Source organism: Sorex fumeus, unplaced genomic scaffold (assembly GCF_029834395.1).
Source record: "Sorex fumeus unplaced genomic scaffold, SorFum_2.1 ptg000240l, whole genome shotgun sequence".
Classification (NCBI taxonomy): domain Eukaryota; kingdom Metazoa; phylum Chordata; class Mammalia; order Eulipotyphla; family Soricidae; genus Sorex; species Sorex fumeus.
The window spans coordinates 1,403,869-1,424,970 of NW_026606297.1; the positions used below are offsets into that span (position 1 = coordinate 1,403,869).

General features: G+C 41.7%; 1 pseudogene; it reads left to right on the plus strand.

Moving 5' to 3' along the window:
• LOC130018164 (F-box/LRR-repeat protein 4-like) overlaps positions 1 to 21,102 on the plus strand; it is a 140,069-nt pseudogene that overhangs the window by 90,516 nt on the left and 28,451 nt on the right.

Below are 21,102 nucleotides of genomic sequence, written 5' to 3' on the forward strand. Positions count from 1 at the left end.
CTTTGAAATATTAAGGAACAAAGTGAAGGATTAGATAATTCTCAATGCAAACAACCCTAAAATGCAATCAATAGAACTTTGATCGAAGGATTCTGGGTTAAGTGGTAGGGGTAGAGAGGGGAAAGCCTTGGGGTAATTAATGGTGAAGAGATCCAGTCACTATGGTGGGTGGGTACGGTGTAACAACATAGCATGTATAAAATAATCGTCACTCTATTATTAAAGATAAGTAAATCATTAAAAATTTTAAAGGATGTTGGGCTGAATGTCCTCATTTGAAGTGCATTTCACAAAGCAATGATAATTTCAGTAAGTGTTCAGATGCTCTGTCAACACCAAACCCAGGGGGGAAGATGAAGAGTATGTGTCCGATAACTACTGGCATGGTCTGGAAGTGGAGACGCACAGTGATAATAAAGAGAAGACCAGTGTCCAGTCTAATGTCATTATGGTTCATGAGTTCTTTATGAACAGTGAGCCCCCTCCCTTACTCCCTGGGGCCGGGGTGGGACTCAGCTACCTCTGTGTCTTGGGTCATATGATGGCTCAAAACAAAAGCCAGGAAGTTGTGTTATTTACCTAGGGGTGCCATGCAAAACATCAAAACTATGTGGTTTAAAACAGTAGAGCTATTTACTCATAGTTTTAAGACTGGAGAAAAATTTTCTTTGATGAGTCCTAGTTTCTGGAGATATCTGGAAATCCTTGTCATTCCTGGTTCAAGCTACCTCTGTTCTCAATGCTTTTTTCACCCTTGGTGTGTTTCTTTTTCTTTCCTTATAAGGACACAAGATATATCAGATTAAAGGACTACCTTAGGACTTTCCCTTAGTTTAATTATGTCTCCAGACCTTTTCACATGTCTTCTGAGGTCAGGGTCGTGGGGGGGCTTAAAAGGGAGGCAGAGACAATTTGTTCCATAACCAGTTTACTGTAAAAGTCATCAACAAAAGTTAAATATAAATGTGCACATACCATAAGTGTGTACAGTGCATTCAAGAAAAAAATACATAGGGGCTGGCGTGATAGTACAGTGGATAGGGCGTTTGCTTTGCACACAGCCCAACCCAGGTTCAATCCCCAGCATCCCATATGGTCCTTCGAGCACCAACAAGAACAATTCCTGAGTGCAAAGCCAGGAGTAACCCCTGTGCATCGCCGGGTGTGACCCAAAAAGCAAAAAAAAAAAAAAAGAGAGAGAGAGAGAATATGGATTTTTCTATACATGTAAATGAGTCATGGAATTCTGTCTCATTTATTAACATTTTTACTTTTGAGTTTCTTCTTTTCAGTCTCATGTAAGTCTAAACACTTCAATCATTTTTTAAGTGTTATAATTTGTTTTTCATTTTGCCATATATATTTCTTTAATTTTGTGATCACAATCATGATCACGACCATCTTGTTATTCGTCAGTTGCCTCGAGCAGGCCCCAGTAATGTCTCCTTTTTTGATACTCTAACCATTTTAATATCCAATATTTTTTCTTTTTTGACTCATGAAACTTCCACATTTCTTAATCTTCCCCATAAATCATTAGGTAATTTAAAAAAGCTTTTTTTAAAAATTTTTTTTAATTTTTAGTGAAACACCATGAGGTACAGTTGTAGATTTACAATTTTTTGTGCTTGGGTTTCAATTATACAATGATCAAATACCCATCCCTTCACCAGTGCCCATTTTCCACCACCATGGATAATATCCCTCCCACCCCCATCCCTCCCATCTCACCCTGCCTCTGTGGCAGGGCAATCCCTTGTGTTTTCTCTCTCTCCTTTTGAGTGTTGTGGTCTGCAAAAGAGGCTTTGAGTGGCAAACATGTTCAGTCCATAGTCTACTTTCAACATGCATCTCCCCTCCTGGGAGGATCCTCCAAACACCCTTTATTTGGTGCTCCCTTCTCTATCTGAGCTGCCCTTTCCCCTAGAATGCCTGGCTGGCCTCTAAGCTATGGAGTAATCCTCCTGGTGTTGATCTCAGCTATTTTTGGGTATTAATCTCATATTTTGTTTCTTTATATTCTCCAGATGAATGCAATCTTTCTGTCTATCCCTCTCTTTCTGACTCATTTCGCTTAGCATGATACTTTCCATGTTGTACCACTTGTATGTAAATTTCATGACTTCATCTTTTCTAACAGCTACATAGTACTCCATTGTGTAGATGTACCAAAGTTTCTTTAACCAGTCATCTGTTCTTGGGCACTCAGGTTTCTTCCAGTTTCTGGCTATTGTAAAGAGTGCTGCAATGAACAAACAAGTGCAGATGTCACTTCGACTATACATTTTTGCCTCTCTGGGATATATTCCCAGGAGTGGTATTGCTGGGTCAAATGGGAGCTCAATTTCTAATTTTTTGAGAATTGTCCATACTGTTTTCCAGAAAGGCTGAACCAGTCGACATTCCCACCAACAGTGAAACAGTGACCCTTTCTCGCCACATCCGCGTCAGCATCGGTTGCTTTTGTTCTTTTGAATGTGGGCCAGTCTCTGAGGTGTGAGATGGTATCTCATTGTGGTTTTGATCTGCATCTCCTTGATAATTAATGATGTAGAACATTTTCTCATGTGCTTAAAAAAGCTTTTTTGTCTAGACTTTCAAATGGTTGAAAGGTCAGTTAGCTGAAAATCATGCAAATCCCAGTCCTGCCTCTATACATAAAATGGTTGTCCTTTTATAACTTTCTTATAAATTATTTAAAAAACACTAAATACCTAACACAAATCTATAAAATACATGGAGGAAAACACTGGCAGAACTCTCCATGATATTGATTTCTAAGGTGTTTTCAATGATTCAACTCCATTGGTAAAGAAAACAGAGGCAAAAATAAACAAATGGCACTACAGCAAACTAAAAAGATTCTGTACTGCGAAATAAATTTGGGCTAAAATAAAATACACCTTACTTGATGAGAGAAAATGCTTGTACACCATGTACCTAACAAAGGCCTAATATCCAAGATAAAGTATTCATAGGTACAACAGCAACAGCAAACACCCCCATCAAAAAATAAGTGAAGAGAAGACTTCTCCAAAGAAGACAGAGAGGTCTATAAAGAGTGTTCAGCATCACTGATTCTTAGGGAAATGCAAATCATAATGTCAAGGTAAAGGTAAAGGTAAAGGCCCTCCCGTTGATCGTCGATTTGCTCGAGCGGGCCCAGTAACGTCTCCATTGGAGACTTTGTTGTTACTGTGTCTGGCATCTCGAATACTCTCGGTAGCTTGCCGGGCTCTCCGAGAGGGGCGGAGGAATCGAACTCGGGTCGGCCATGTTGGCCGCTTGTAAGGCGAACGCCCGGCCAACATGACCAACCCGAGTTCAATTCCTCCGCCCCTCTCGGAGAGCCCAGCAAGCTACCGAGAGTATCTCGCCCGCACGGCAGAGCCTGGCAAGCTCCCCCTGACGTATTCGATATGCCAGACACAGTAACAACAAAGTCTCCAATGGAGACGTTACTGGGCCCGCTCGAGCAAATCGATGATCAACGGGAGGGCCTTTACCTTTACCTTACCTTAATGTCAAGGTAGCACCTCATACCAATGAAAATGACCAATGTCAGAAAGACCGCAAACAACCAGTGTTAATAATGATGCAGAGAACGGGGAAATTTCATCACTGTTGATAGACTATCATCCAGGTCAGCCTCTTTGGAAAATAGTAAAGAGACTCTTCAAAATGAATCGAGCTACCACATGGTCCAGGATTTCCACTTTTTGACGTCTAACCACCCAAGCACAAAATCACTAATTCAAAACGATCCATGCCCATCCTGTTCTCCGGGGCTCTGTGTATGGTAGCTAAGATCTGGAAACAAGACCCAAGGAGAAAAGAGTGTCAAAAAAATCACAATATACCTGCAGCCGAATATTATTCAACTCGAAGAAAACATGAAGTTTTGCATATTGCTACAACTTAGATGAATCTGAAAGGCGACTTGTCTAATGAAGGTAGTCGAAAGAAGCATAGACACCAGGTGATCTCAGCCCCAACAAGGAGTTTAGAGAAACAAAGGAGCTAGCTGCTGGCCAATAGGAAAAGAAGCAAGGATCTGCCAAAAGAATTGAGCCTGCAGAGTGGCAGGCAGAGGGATAGGAGTATGCGGAGAGAGGAACTAGGGGCGGTGGTGAAGCAGTACTGGCTCTTTGGTAGATTAATACCCTATCCCTAAAAACCAAATATTAATATTGCTTTAAATTTTGATACCTCCTTTTATCAAATAATATTTCACACATCTCTATTTCTCTTTTCCCTTTTATCTTCTAATTCTTTATAAGGAAATAGTTTCCCCACTGTGGTAGGCTTGGTACTTTATAATCTACAAATGCTGCTCATCTTTTCCCTACTATTTCCCCATTTTAGACCTTATTTGTTTAATACTAAAACCAGAGTGCCCATTGGCCAGAGAGCAGGTAATTTCTTGCCTGTCTGACTGTGCCAAAAGACCCTGACTTCTCCACAACATAATAAAAATAATAGAAATGTCATTTGGGTATGTATAATTTATACCCTGATGACTGTTTCAAATGCAATGGGGAGCTTATAGGGAAATTAGAAACTCAATAATCACATTTTACCGAGAGGGACAAAAAAAATACATTCACGGTGGTAAATCTTATCATGTGGATTATTGTCTGAATAATTGTGGACATTACATAATAAATTTAGAGTATGTGAAGTGTTCTTTGTGTGTGAACCATGCATATATAATTCAATCCAACTCTATACCCAAATTAACATATATAAAACTGCAATTCAACTTGAAACAGTCTCCACCTTGGCTGATTCAAACACAGAGGCTTTAAGACAGAACTACTCCCACAGTAGAAGAAGGGTTAAAGGATCAAAAAAAAAATAGTGAAAGGCATAGAAGAGAGAGATGGACAGTGTATAGTGGGGGGGTAGAGATGGGGCAGGGAGGGAAGGAGAGAGAGAGAGAGAGAGAGAGAGAGAGAGAGAGAGAGAGAGAGAGAGACCGCAGATGGATAAGCCTACAGGGAAAGGAATGGAATTGTGCAGGGAGAGGCTAGTGAGAATCGGAGTCCTGGAAGAGGAACGAGGTGTATAGTGAAGGAGACATCAAATGAACTAGGTCACCTTCCCTTTGAAACTGATAATCATTCGAGGACATCACTTGAACTTCAGGCTTGCTGTGCCTTTTTCCATCATTCTTATTTTAAGGAATGTCACCCAGTCCAGTCAGCTCTCACTGTCCACGTGGAAATCAGATAGAAGACAAAGAAAATATCACCTTAATTTATGTTGCTGTGTAAATCGTGAAACTAATATTGCGATATCTAAAATGAAAATAAGACACAAGGGTGAAATGAGGGATTGTCCATGGCATGAAAAGTGAGAAGAAAAATGAAAAACTGGGAAGAAAAATAGCTTCATTAGGAAGGTGTAAAAGTAAACAAATAAAAGTCCTTAAAAAATGCTTCTGTCCTGTAAATACCATACCCTTTCATACAAAAGTCCACTTTAAAACAGATTGTTATTGAAAGGCCAGCATGATGAGCCATTGTTTGCTCTGCTTTAGAGACATTCTGTGTGGTGTTAGAAGGGGTGTTTTTCATGGTGTATGTGAGATCTGATTAAGCCGGCACCACCAGCAAATCTACAGAACCTGGGAACATGCTTTAAAATAGTTTTCTATTATACAGGTGGGATCGTTGTTTAGCATATGATGATTTCAAATTCTTTATAATCAATGAATAAAGCTGGATTGGTGTATGAGGAAAGAAAGAACTATCACCAAACATATTAAGACTCAAGTTTCATTTCTTCCCCCCAATGGTAGTCAATATTTATTTTGTCTTTATTTACCCCCTCCCTTAGTTATTGTTGTTGTTGTTAAAATGACCTGGAGTTCCGCACTTTAGATTCAGGTGCCATCACAGTTGGCTGTAGCCTCACATTTTAGTTGTGATGCTCTGTAAGGGCGGCATGCTTGATCTGTGGTGCCCATACACACTTGGTCATGGCGCACCGCAAATGGAATGCTCTTATATCACCAGGTACCACAAATGGCAGTGCCACCAAGGTCACTTGTAGCAGGTTTGGAGATGCTGGGGATCAAACGTGAGGTTGTGCCATAGAGACAGGCTGGGGGTAGGGGTGGAAAGAGGGGAACTGGGGACATTGGTGGGGGGAAATGTACACTGGTGGAGGGTCGGGTGTTGGAACAATGTATGACCTAAACTTAATCATGAGTGACTTTATAACTGTGTGTTCTCGTGGAGATTTAATGTAAAAGATAAATTTTAAGAATCAAAAAGAACCCTTGGTGTGGCCTGCTCACTAGCAGGTCTACCACAAGATATCCAGGACCCCTCTTTGGCATCTCCAAATCAAGGGCACTTTTTTTTTATATTTATTTATTTTTTAATAGTGAGGCACCATGAGGTACAGTTGTAGACTTACACATTTTTGTGCTTGGGTTTCGATTACACAATGATCAAACACCCATCCCTCCACCAGTGCGCATTTCCCACCACCACGGACCCCAGCATCCCCTCCCCCCCCCCCAGCCCCCATCCCACCCTGCCTCTGTGGCAGGGCATTTCCCTCTCTCTCCTTTTGAGTGCCATGGTCTGCAAAATCAAGGGCACTTTCAATCCTTTCGAACAAATCATCCTTCACTTGAGTCCCCGCAGTTTGCTTCTCTTGGAAGTGGAAATAGTGATGAATGGTACAAACACGTTGATTTCACATCTACTGCGTTTCTGTGATAGAATTTACATTGAAATCACTGCATAGTCACAAGATTGAAGCCAAATCAAAACGCTAGAGATCTGGACTGGTGTCCTGTCACAGTAAAACTGAAAAGGAAAACTCAAACAGCAAAGCATTAATTAGGAAATTGCAAAAGGATGGGGGGTTGTGGGGTCAACTTTCGACCCCTTTTTGAGCTAAGGAGATGCACTGTAGCAGCTGGAGGGGAAGAATTAAGCTGAGTGTTTGTAAATACAATCAAAGGGAAGCACTACATACACATAAAACACTAATTGTCAGCGGTGGGTCCCATGTGCTGGTGCCTGTGTGTAGGCAATTTATTATTATCGTCACCATATATAACTCCAGTCTATCCAAGCTAGGGAAGAACAGCTGTCTCCCACAGCACAATGTGCCTCTGAGGAGTCTCTGAGTAAGTCTCCGAGCCAGGCAAAGTCATCAAGACTGATTGAAAGTATGGCATTTAACAACAGTAGAGGCAAAACATCAAGGGAGGGATGCAGGGAGAGACCATTACACTTAAAATCAGACTTACATCATCGTGAGGTCTAAGTTCTGTAATCAGATGGATAGATGTTTACAGACATGATTACTTATTGTAATGAGGCAATTAAAAAATCTTATTATGCTCCATATCTGGTTACTCAGGTATAAATCAAGTCATGTTCCTAAAGCCCAGAGTATGGGGTTCATCTCCATGAATTTGTTAGAAAGTAGAAACGTAATAGGCAATGAGAATTCAAATTACTGATGCCTCCTCTAATGCCATCGCCCTGGGACATAGGAGATTTATTCCAATGATGCCTTTGGAAACCTTGTGAACTCTTCTTTGGGGAAATGTATTAGACTTCCAAAAGGTTTTCTCCTTCCATACATAAATTCATAGACACACCCACAAATCCACACACAAACCAAAACACATGAGCATTCACTGATCTCCTTTGGCCGTTCTAGAATATTTTTATGTTGTTAATTTTTTTAACCAAATATCTGTGATTCAAGTTTTCCTATCATCTTCTAATAGTACACCACAGTTTTCTGTAATAAAACAAATCCCTGCTGTTTAGTATAAAGTGTCCGCCCATAGGGAATAAGAACACTTTTTCTGCTCTCACAGATCTAGCAGAGCGTGACAAGTTCTGGACAGTGGTGTATTCATGGATATAATGTGCTTAAACAGCTTAGTGAATGTCTTAAAAGCAAGGGATACACTTCCTCCTTGATACGCTCTCCTTTCTGATTGCCACCATGGGTGCTGAGCCCTCTTGGAAGCCCCAGTGGGATTGGCAAAGATGGCAGATCAAATAAATACAAGGGACCTGGCACCCTTGGGACTCCACAGGACAGAGAGAGAAAACCACCCCAGACATTTTTTGTTTTTTATTTTTAATTTTTCTTTCTTTCTTCCTTTCTTTCTTTCTTTCTTTCTTTCTTTCTTTCTTTCTTTATTTGCTTTTTGGGTCACACCCGGCAATGCACAGGGGTTACTCCTGGCTCTGCACTCAGGAATTACTCCTGGCGGTGCTTCCATGAGTACTGTGAATCAATCACAAATCACAAATCATCCTGTTATTCCTCGATTGCCTCGAGCAGGCCCCAGTAACATCTCCTTCATCCTAGCCCTGAGATTATATTCAAGGCTCTTTAGGAGAATGAGACCCATCATTGTTACTGGTATTTGGCATATTGGGTACGCCACGGGGAGTTTGCCAGACTCTGCCGTGTGGGCAGGCTACATTCCGTAGCCTGCCAGTTTGTCAAAGTAGGAATAAGATGTCATAATAAGATGTCTGTTCCGGGAGCTGGTTTTTATAGTCTCTGAGTCTTGGCCACTGATGGGATTACACAGCGCCAGGGGGCCAGTTGGTGGGTGTGACCCCCGCCTACTGGAATTTGGAGGATCTGGGTGGAGGATGCTTGACTCCAATCCGAGTAGGCTTGGAGATCTCGGCCCCAGAACCCACGTGGCTTTGTGCCTCTGCTGGTACCTTCAGGTGTGCGGAGAGTGGTCTCAGCATGGTGGTGGCTGGTCCTGGAGGTCTTCGGCTGCCGGGGCCCTGGTCAGGGCGGGGAGGAAAGCTCAACCCGCTCCCCTCCAAGGGGCCCCGGCGAGGAATAGCCAGACGCGGGGGCAGGAGACTGCACTGTTCTCCGGGAGTGAATAGTGCTACAATAAACTCAAGAGTGTAAACATTTTTTGAGTTAACGACTTTTGGCATGGGGTAGATGACAAGAAGTGGAATCACTGGGTCATATGAAAATTCAATTCTTTTTTTAAAAATATATTTGCATAAAGTTGGTTACAAATAACGGATTACATTCAATATTTCAATACCAGTTCCACCACCATTACACATTCCCATCACCATTACTTTGAATTTTCCCACCACCATTCAAACCTCCAGAAAAGGCAGATGCTAGATAATTTGTTTTGTATTTTTGTTATGAATAGCATAAGATGTAATGACTATCTAAAATATTAGGTAGTCAGGGTCTGCAAGAGCTGCTCAATTCCAAGATTCTTCTGTGTGTCTCTGGATCGTGGCCTTTATGGAGCTTAAATAGCAGCTGGAGGCACTTCGTGGGCATGACCTCCAGGGTCCCATGGGGATAGAGAGATGAGAAGGACAAGCTCATCCCTCTCCCTTTGAGGCCTGGAGTTGCATTTTCCTGATGAGAGTGATGAAAATCACTTTTTCATGTCCCCAAAGGCCATCTTCTTTGAAGACACACACTGCACATTGTTCATTCTACATTTTCTTTGAAGAAGTGTCTGTTTAGTACCTCTGACTATTTTCTGACAAGACTGTCTTCCTTTTGTTGTTAAATTTTGTGGGTGCTTTAATATTTTGGATATTAGCCACTCTCAGATGTGTAGTAAGGGAATATTTTCTTCCAGTCTTCAGGGGATCTTTTTAAATTTTGTCACTGTTTCTTTTGTAGTGTAAAGTTTTTCAGTTTGATGTTGTCCCGTTTGATTATTTGTGCTTCCATGTTATCGGGCAATGGCATCATTGAAATCATTTTTTAAAAAAGCCTCTGAAGTCAATATTATGGAAATTCTTCCTGTTTTCCTTTGCATATTTATTTCTTTTACATCTGATATGGAGATTTTTAATCCATTTTAAATTACCTTTTGTGTAAGGTTTGAGTTCTGTTTGTTTGCTTGCTTGCTTGACACATGACTAACTAAGTTTTCCACACCATTTGTTGAAGTAGCTTTTCTTACTTCTCTCCATGCACTTGGGCTGGAGTGATAGCACAGCGGTAGGGCGTTTGCCTTGCACGCAGCCAACATGGCCGACCCGAGTTCGATTCCTCGGCCCCTCTCGGAGAGCCCGGCAAGCTACCGAGAGTATCTCGCCCACACTGCAGAGCCTGGCAAGCTCCCCGTGACATATTCCATATGCCAGACACAGTAACAACAAAGTCTCCAATGGAGACGTTACTGGGCCCGCTCGAGCAAATCGATGATCAATGGGAGGGCCTTTACCTTTACCTTTTTACCTCCATGCACTTAGTTCCTTTGTCAAAGATTAATTGCCCATAGAGTTGTCGGGGTATTTTCTTAACTGAGTTTTTCCATATATTAAAACAAACTGAAACTAAAATGATCACAAATATTTCAAAGAATCTCTGTGAAACATTTCTTAAAGAGAAGCTGCTGACTCTTTACAATAGCCAGAATCTGGAAGAAACCTGAGTGCCCAAGAACAGATAACTGGTTAAAGAAACTTTGGTACATCTACACAATGGAGTACTACGTAGCTGCTAGAAAAGATGAAGTCACGAAATTTACATACAAGTGGTACTACATGGAAAGTATCATGCTAAGTTAAATGAGTCAGAAAGAGAGGGATAGACATAGAAAGATTGCTTGCATCTGGGGAACATAAAGTAACAAAATAGGAGACTATCACCCAAGAATAGCCAAGATAAATACCAGGAGGTTTACTCCATGGCTTGGAGGCCAGCCACGCATGCTAGGGGAAAAGGCAGCTCAGATAGAGAAGGGAGCACCAAATAAAGGGTGTTGGGAGGATCCTCCCAGGATGGGAGAAGCATGCCGAAACTAGACTATAGACCAAAATGATTGTCACCCATTGCCTCTTTTGCAAACCACAACACCCAAAAGGAGATAGAGAGAACAAAAGGGAATGCCCTGACACAGAGGCAGGGTGGAATGGGGGGGATGGAGGGTGGGAGGGATACTGGGATCCGTGGTGGTGGGAAATGGGCACTGGTGGAGGGATGGGTATTTGATCATTGTATAATTGAAACCCAAGCACAAAAAATTTTAAGTCTGCAACTGTACCTCATGATGTCTCACTAATAAAAATTTACAAAAATAAAAGAGAGAAGCTGCTGAAAATCAGGTTGTCTTAAATTCATATCAAATGGACAGCAATCATGTAGAAAGATACCTTCCAGTGTGTCCATCACTTTTTAATTATAGGATCACTGTTGTATGATTATACAGGTACACCTCTAAGTAGATACTGTAATAAATCAACATCAGATGAGGTCAAAATTCAAGTCTCCTCCACTAAATTGGAAAGTCAGACCCAAGAGGTCAGAATTTTATAAACCACATAAAGCCTCTTGAGTTCCATTTAGAATATATCAAGCCTCCAGACATGACTAAACCTCTTAGAACGTATGCAATCCCTAGTCTCCCTTCAGTGGTTATAACTGTTTAAATCGTCCACTGTTGAATCCACTGAAAGTAGAGATTTATTCTCCGGATACCCAGGAAACCCCAACAACCCAGCTGATATTAAAACTGATCTAAGAGTGGAAAGTCCCATCAGTTGTATTCCTTCTGGTATTCACAGATATTCTTGCCGCACCACAGAGTTTCTTTGAGTACCCCTTTAGTTTCCCATGAGTCTTTATCCCTATCTTGCAAATGGAAACTGGGCTGAACAATAGTGAGACTCTAGATGAATATTTCATCTAGGCGACTGATGTGGGAGACAAGTCAGTTAGAGATGGAGACGTCAAGGGTCAACCACAGAGGAATCTGATAGAGCAGCAGCAGTGAACTGGGTCAGAGTTGAAAGATAGCAATCTTCCCGTCTAATCCAGGGCAACCCAGAAGAGGACAGGTAAGTTCCTCTCCCCGCCTCAACAGAGCCCCGTTGGCTGAAAACCTCCAGAACTCAATCGCCACCATGTTTAGAGGAGCCTCTTCCGTGAGTAAAACTCCTGACAAACCCAGGTATGTGGGACTTGTGACTGAAATCTCCAAGCTCTTCCGGAGTCAGGAATGGGCAACCTACCCCCCCACACCCCTGTGCTTTTGGTAGCCTGGCAGTCACATCCAGAAACTGCCTCTGGTGTCATATAAGCTCAGTCATGATCCAGAGACAAATAAACCTCAGAAGAGAGTCACACAGAGTGACACACTTTGGAGATGACTCCAGACACCAAAGTTACCATCCAGTTAAAAACAAATTTAATTAACCTCAGCTGTATAACCATATTTATAATTTTAGAATTCCTGAAGACATCTCATACTCTATACCACTGCTGTACTAAGAGTAGCACACCACATTTGATGGGGTGTGAAGTAGAAGGCAACCAATCTCAGGGGGTGAATACACACACACACACACACACACACACACACACACACACACACGGCTCAACCTTTAACAATATGTTAGTAATCTCGTATATAAGGGTTTAATGCTCCAGGGTGAAATACAACAATCTTCACACACTTTCCTCTAAGGAAACTTTTTTGTATCATTTTTAGAGGATTATTCATAACAAGCAACACAAAATTAGATTCTGCTTGGGGCCAGGGCTTGGGGGGGCAGGGTGGAAACATTTGAAACATGGTGGAGGGAAGGTGTGATGGTGGTGGGATTGGTGTTGAAATATTAAATTAATAAATTATTGTGAACAACTTCATAAAAATAAAATTGAACTTAAAAAAAGATAGCCATCTGCTAAAGCTGAAATCATGCAAAAGCAGATATAGAATTAGAGGCTTGGCAGCAACCCTCTGAAGGTCAAGCTGTTCCGGATGTGGCGCGCATGACTCAGAGGCCACTCAGAGATGCCATGATCTCTGTGTCTGTGCGGAGGCATATTTAGACGTCAAGTCCCCAATTCCTCAGCTGTGAGTTTCTATCCTTTCTTGTGGGCCGCTCAAACACTGATTGGCATCTCTCTAAGTGGAGACTAAGAGAAATGTGATCTCAGCTGTTAAAAGGAATTTGTTTGTTTGCTTATTTAATATCGCAGATTTTATTTATTTATTTGAGGAACTGAGTAACTCAGTTTAAAAGCTTGGGATTTTTCGTTTGCTTGCTTACGGTTTCATCATGAGATTTTTCAAGCCTGTATAAAATAATCAAAAATAGTTCTGGGGCTGGAGAGGTAATACAAGCATTAACACAATTGCCTTGCATAGTCACATATGGTCCACCAAGCACTACGAAGAGTAACATCAGAATCACATAACCAAGAGTAGACTGTGAGCACCTCCCAAATCTACTCCTTTCAAATAGTCTGACAAATTTCTATTTTCTGAAATTTTCATTTCATCCATAACCATCACTACCATCCCCATTCTTCAATTACTATAAAGCCAGTTTTGGGCAATCAAAGAACTTCATACAGAAATACTTCAAGGTATCACAATATAAAATAAAATCTAGAAAGTTTTAGTTTGGAGAAGGAAAATTTTTTCTTTAAAAAAAGTACAGGGGAGTACAGTGCTGCCAGCAGGTCAATCTGTACCTGTGAGACAAGTGCATCAGCAGCCTCATGATGCCTTCAGACTTCCAGGTACCCCAAAATTGCTGCTATGCCTTTGGCCAGACCCCAAAAACGTGGGGCAAAGTTTACCAAGAAAGTAAATGGCCAAAAGTTAGGTATTTTAGTTTGTGGGAGACACACCCACAAACCACCTCTGGCTCAGCTATATAATTGGAAGCATGTCCTCTCCGGTTCCTGATCAAACTGCTTAACGGCCATGATCCCAGAGACTCAGAAACAAATCTCGAAACCCAGTGGCTTTTGGCAGAAATGCATCCAGACCCTGCAGTAGGTTACTGTCGCTGGGCCATTCCAGGGAGGAAAGGGTGCTGTCCCTCCACCTGCTCCCCCTTGGCGGCTCGGTGGCCGCCATCCTCCAGAGGCCATTGGACAGTCAGGTTTGGGCCTGCAGTGACGTGACGAGACACGTGGGACCTCATGGGATGGGGGTGGAGCCAGCCCTTTCCTCCCCACCCCAATGTGACTGCAAGTTGCCACCCACGAACGACCTCTCTGGCTCCTGATCAAGCTGCTTAATGTCCATAATCCCAGAGACTCAGGAAAAAATCTTGGAACCCAGCAGGTTTTGGCAAGAAATCCCTCCATCTTTAAGTGTTAAAATTTCAGAATTTCAAAATTGTGCGGCCACTACTGCAGCCACACAACATCATAACCAGCAATAGAAAACAAACTGTCTACTGTTGCCTTTTCAGCAGATCTGAATGTTGGGGTAAAATCCCAAATAATAATGGTGGGTGTGGTATTAAAATGTTGAATGTAATCAAAGTATAGAGAGAGTAATTTGGAAATCATCTGTCCCACACTTAGCGGGAGGGCGAGGGGTGGAGGTTTACTGGGGATTTTGGTGCTGGATAATGGGCATGGGTGAAGGTATGGGTATTTCATTGTATGATTGAGACTTAAGCCCAAAAACTTTATACCTGCTCTCAGGGTGATTCAGTAAATAAAATTCACTGTCACTGTCACTGTCCTCCCGTTGTTCATAGATCTGCTTGAGCGGGCCCAGTAATGTCTCCATTTTGAGACTTGTTGTTACTGTGTTTGGCATATTGAATACGTCACGAGTAGATTTCCAGGCTTTGCTGCGTGGGCAAGATACTCTCTCGGTAGCTTACTAGGCTCTCCGAGAGGGGTGGAGGAATCGAACCCAGCTCGGCCGAGCTGGCTGAGCACAAGACAAGCACCCTACCACTGTGCTATAGCTCCAGCCCAATAAATAAAATTATAAATAAATAAGTAAATAACAATTTAAAAAAGTAAAGACTGGGCCCTATTAATCTAAAGGACAAATTACTAGGATACCATCCTTCCTTGCTCACTTTTTTCTGTCTCAGTAATAAAGGTAAAGGTAAAGGTAAAGGCCCTCCCGTTGATCGTCGATTTGCTCGAGCGGGCCCAGTAACGTCTCCATTGGAGACTTTGTTGTTACTGTGTCTGGCATATCGAATACTCTCGGTAGCTTGCCGGGCTCTCTGAGAGGGGCGGAGGAATCGAACTCGGGTCGGCCATGTTAGCCGCTTGTAAGGCAAACGCCCTACCCGCTGTGCTATCGCTCCAGCCCTGTCTCAGTAATAAATCCAATAAATCCAATGATGATAAATTACTTCACTTGTGCCTGTCAACCCTGAACATTCTTATCAGTTGCTCAAATAAAGTTCAGAAGGACGAGTGCTAACTCAGTCCCTTTTTAATAGAGCTTTCTTTCTTGCTCAGTAAAATGAGGTACTTATTTCTGCAAATGTAAATCAGAGTAGCCAAGCTTCACTTTAACCATCCATGGATGGGTTCATTGCTATCATCTCTCCTCCTCCACCTAATGTACAGGTCGCAGTCAGAATGTCCAAGTTCATTCGCTTCCCTTTACTCCTTCCTGCTTATAACTTTGAAGGTCATGAGCCGCAAATGCCGTACTCACCATGCCACTCATGAACCCATAAAACTCTCCCTTATCTAATAGTCTCCTACCTGTTGTGAGCGTCAATTCTACCCAACTATATCTCTATCTCTGTGTTCTAACTAGGTCAAACTTTTTGTTTTTAATTTTGGTTTTGGGGCCACACTGGTGGTGCTCAATGCCTACTCCTGGCTCTGCGCTCAGGGATTGCTCTTGGCAGGAATCATATGTGGTACCTAGGATTAGACATAGCTGCATGTAAAGCAGGCATCCTAACACTGCACTATTGCTCCAGCTTCAAGATCAAACTTAAAAGACTGAGGTCACCCACTTTGGCCTTCCCTGGTCATGGAGCATTCCACTGCCCACACAAGGTACCACACTTCCCTTTGAAGAAAAACATAAAGGAAAACAAGAAATCCAGGAAAACAATAAATCCCAGATTTCACAAATCACACAATCACAAATCATCCTGTTATTCGTCGATTGCCTCGAGCAGGCCCCAGTAACGTCTCCTTCATCCTAGCCCTGAGATTATATTCAAGGCTCCTGAAATCCCAGATTTCAGATATTATAAATGGGGAAGAGTGATGCAGGAAACTGAAGTCAACTTTGGATTGCGTATGTTCAGGTTCAATAATATTTCAATCCTCAAGAAGATGTTGATACAGTGGAATACTACACAGGCACCAGGAAAGATGAAGTCATGAAATTTGCTTATAAATGAACGGACATGGAGAGTATCATGCTGAGTAAAGTAAGTCAGAGGAGAGAGACAGACATAGAATGACTGCACTCATATAAAAAAAACCATGATATGAGACTAGTACCCAAGGACAGTAGAAACACAGGCCAGGTGTATTGGTCCACTATTTGAAGCTTGTCACAAGTGATTCGAGAGAAGGCAGTTGGGATAGAGAAGAGACAATGATAGTTGAAAATGATCACTCTGGACAAGAACTAGTGCTGAAAGCAGGTAAAGGGACAACATGACAATCTTTAAGTACCTTACGGGTAGGGAGGGAAACTGGGGACACTGGTGATGAGAAATGTACACTGGTAAAGGGTCCAGTGTTGAAACATTGTATGATTGAAACTCAAGCATTAACATCTTTGCAACTGTGTATCTCGCCATGATTCAATAAAAAAAAATTTTAAGATGCTGATAGATGCATTGGATGCTAAGAATCAGGCTATCAAGCAAAAACTCGGAGAGAGGCATAAATATTGAGGAGATCATTGTATACAGATATTGAAAGCTATGCGATTTGATAAGATACGTTAGAGAGAAGAATTCTGAATATTGAGCTGTGGAACACTCCAACATTAAGAGAAAAGGAAGATAATGAATTTATTGAGAGAATAAAAAAAGCCAATGAGGCAAGTAGAAAATAAGAAAATTAAGTCATAGAAGGAAAATAAAATTCTTCCAAAAAAGGATAGAGATTGTATCAAATATGGTGAAAGTTCAAATAAAATCAGTACTTAGGATTTTACACGGGCTCTGGCAAAGTGGAAGTCATTTATAACAAGGGAACTTTCAGTGAGTGAAGTAAATGAGAAAGGACAGAAGGGGGATAGAACAGGAGGGATAAAAAATTAGAAATAAGGTATTAGTGATGGAAAATACATACAACTCCTTCAAAAAACTTGTTAAAAAGTTTAAAGAGAGAAGTGGGGTGGTTCCCAAGGGGACTCCTAGTTGAAGAACATTTTTAAAATTTGTGATATATTGAAGCTCTCCTACATCTGAGTAAGATGGATCTGGTGGAGAGGCAGTAATTGATGATGCAGGAAAGAATGGCTTTGGTTACAGAAGCAAAGTTCTTGAGTGAGTGAGATAGGAGAGGGTCGAAGCATGGGGATTCTGAGATAGGGGCACTACCCTCCATCATGTTAATAGGAGAAGATGTGGAATAAGAGCCCGTCAGGTTGATAGATTTGCAGGAACAACATGTTGTTCTCCTTTGGTGCCTTCTATTTTCTAAGTGAAAAGGAGTGAGACAATCAGTTTCAGAGGTGAGGGGAAAATATCAAACCTGTTTGACAGTTCAAAGAAAATACACATTGAAGGGGCTGGAGCAATCGCACAGTGGGTAGGGAGCTTGCCTTGCATGCCGGTGACCTAGGTCCAATTCCACCCACCACATATGGTCCCCCAAACCTTGCCAATATGACTCCTGAGAGCAGAGCCAGGAATAAGCATCACCTTGAGCATCACCACTCGTGGTCCAAAATAAAAACAAAAAATAAATAAAAATAAGTACTGAAGACCTTATCTAGGATTAAGCAAAATTGGAAGATATCCTTAAGAAAAGGAAACAGTTCAAGGCAGTTTAGGGGTTCCATTGAAGGTTCTTTCTGTCATGTGTGTTTTGCAGCCACAAAGAGCTGTGGCTTAGCTAGAGTTGGGAGTTTTATCGGGAAAGTACAAAGAACAGAGCAATGAATTGAAGATTCATTGCAAAGCTGTCATTCTCATGAAGAATATATAGAATCTAAACTGCAGAACGAATAGGATGGGCTTCACTTGGATATGGCCTAAGAAAAGAGAAGTAGTGCCACTGGACCATTCATTCTTCAGCACGGAAGATTCATAGATATGGAATTTTAGGATTGATCGTTAACTCTGTGGGAAGTTAGAAAGCAATGTTATGATCTGATACCCTCAAAAGTATGATGATGGAGGTTGTTCACTCACTAATTAGGACAAGATCTCGCACAATACTAATTAGCACAATTATTCTCTTGAGTTCCACTAGTCACTAATCCTGTACGGCCAGTCAAAAGGAAAATATCTCAAGCTCAAGAGCAGATAGACTGCACATAGAAAATACACATTAGGTTTCAAGGAATTGGTGTGAAAAATGAGAAACATTTAGGGTTTAGCACTTATTATTTATTGGAATAATATTTTTGATACATTGAGCCAAAAAAAGTCATTAAAATTTATTTCAAAAAATTGAGTAAGAAAATTAGCTTACAGGTTTACTTCCTATTTTAAAAAACACGACTATGTAACATTTAAATTGCACACAGAGGGGGATGAGAGTAAGTGGGAAGTGGTTAATGAATTGCTAGACCAGACGACAATCAAACAGGTCGTGAGGGAAGGTGAGGGTCAGGGAAACTATATACAAGTCGTTGAGAGGGCTGGGTTCTCATGGAACAGCAGCATTGATCTTTATTTCAGACAGCCTCGTATACATCTCTGTAATGACGAACTTGGCAGGTAAAATCATCCATTGTAGTTGCAAAAAAACATATTTCCAAGATCATACATTTCTCAGATCATAACAAGCATAGGAAGCATAATATAATAAAAACAATGTTACTTGGATCAGTAATTGGAAATAAGAACAAGGTGGAAATAATAACAAAGTACTCTGACCATTCCTGTATACATTTCATGATTTACCAAGGTGTAATTTCCTGCATATGCCACAAAATCACAATGCAATGCAAACTGAGGATGATGAAGAATTAACTTCTCTGTAGGCTTGATTTAGCGACATAATGACTACTCCACGTATGGTGGGACAGAGAGCTATGTCAAGTACACTTGGCCCTCTGAATGAGGCAGCTCCCAGAGCTAGGTTCACTTCAGGACCCTGCATAAGCAGGCAGCTCCCCGCAATGAATAACAATAAGTGGGTTTTGGTATTTTTCCCCTCCCCTTCCTTGCTATTGCTATTATTGCTACAGTGTTCAGAGGTCACACAGTTGGTGGTGGTCTATCTGATATAGAACGTGGGAGACACTAAGGATCTCAATGAGAGTGTCACCAAAATCAAACCTGGTGATGTGAGGTGGTATAGGACATTGAACGTTCAGTCTCCCACCTGCAAAGCAGGGATCACTCCTGGTGGGGCTTAGGATTCCGGATATTGGACCCCAGAAGACAGCATGCAAGTCAAGCCTACTATTTCTACAGTCGCACCCATAGATTTTTGTTATTTAAAGGTAAAGGTAAAGGTAAAAAGTCCCTCCCGTTGATCATCGATTTGCTCGAGCGGGCCCAGTAACATCTCCATTGGAGACTTTGTTGTTACTGTGTCTGGCATATCGAATACTCTCGGTAGCTTGCCGGGCTCTCCGAGAGGGACGGAGGAATCGAACTCGGGTCGGCCATGTTGGCCGCTTGTAAGGCGAACGCCCTACCCGCTGTGCTATCATTAAAAAACAAAATTAAACATTTAAAATTGTACGTATGGTGACCAAAGAGGTAGCAGAGGGGATAAGGCTATTGTCTGTCTTGCATGTGGCCCACCCAGTTTGATTTTCAATGTATGTGAAGTCCCCTGAGCACTGCCAGGAGTGTTCCCCTAGCAGAGAGCCAGGAATAATCCCTGAATACTCCCAGGAGTGATTCCAAATACTCCTAAATTTAAAATAATAATAATAATAATTAGATAAAATTGAGTATCCGGTTGGCATTTATTTCTATTCAACTTACACTGTTCTGGAAGAAGCTTGTGGGAAGCTTCTGGAAGGAAGATGAAGATAAAGAGTTGCCAGTATCGGGGGGGATCATGTGAAAGAATGTCCAAGATCCCCAGAAACAGTGCTCAAGAAAAACACTGTGACCCAGAGAACAAAAGCCACAGGGAATGAGTTTGTCATCAAGTTGTTGGTCAATGGCTACACAGGAAAACATGGCGCACGATGAACGCTGAAGAGAATTCTGAGCTTTCAAAGTGAAAAGGAGAGATGTTGTCTATAAGTTGCAATGAGGAGTATAATGTTTCCTCCACCTTTAGTCCAAACGTGTAAAAAAACAGTATCAGGCAAACAGTTCACAGGCCCATAGAAATTGCAGTCTCTAGATGTTGTTTCACTTGGACAAAGAAGGTCAAAATTTAAGCAATGAAGAGGTTGGGGGTGCGGGATTTTGCTGAGGAGGTCTACTGCTGAATTCCAGTGAATGGAAGAATAGAGCACTGTACTATTGCACGGGTTAGACGTGAATGGGAATTAGTGACTAACTCAGGGTGCAGAACCTGGGGAACCTAGATTTCTATTGACGTGGAATTTCAATTCCACCTGATGTTCTCACACAGTTTATCAATGATCTCCCTTACTCTCATCTCCCTCTTGTGTCTGGTCTCCCTGCAGGGCTGACACAGAGGGTATCACTGTATCATCTTACCAGGAACATCAGAAGGACCAAGAGTTTGGGAGCGCAAAAAGATAGAGAGTTTCTACAAACTGCTATAGGCACCCAGATCCTAATTTAAAAAGAACTTCTAAAATGGGCTTTTTATTTTAGGTTTGTGACTTAACTTGGAAAAAATGATATTTAAAGATAGAATTAGTTAAGAACCTTAAGGAGACATCATCCTAGACGGTGAACTTCAGTTCAGGGACTGGTATGCTTGTAAGGAGAGCACACAGACTGAACAAGAAGACAGTGAGAAGGTGGGGCAGAGGCTGGAGCCTGGAATAGAGACTCTGAGGGACACCCAAGTTTCTAGCAACTGCCAACAGCCAGGAAAGAGATATGGGAGGGTCACCTTCCAGATTGTGCAGAAGCCTTCTCATCTTTTGATTTTGCACTACCGACCTCCTAGGTTTTGGAAGAACAAATTTCTGTTGTTACAGTCTACTTGGTTTGTGCTAACTAGTTACTAAGAAAGTAATATAATTGGTAATATATCTATGAGCGTGTCGGGGTTCTA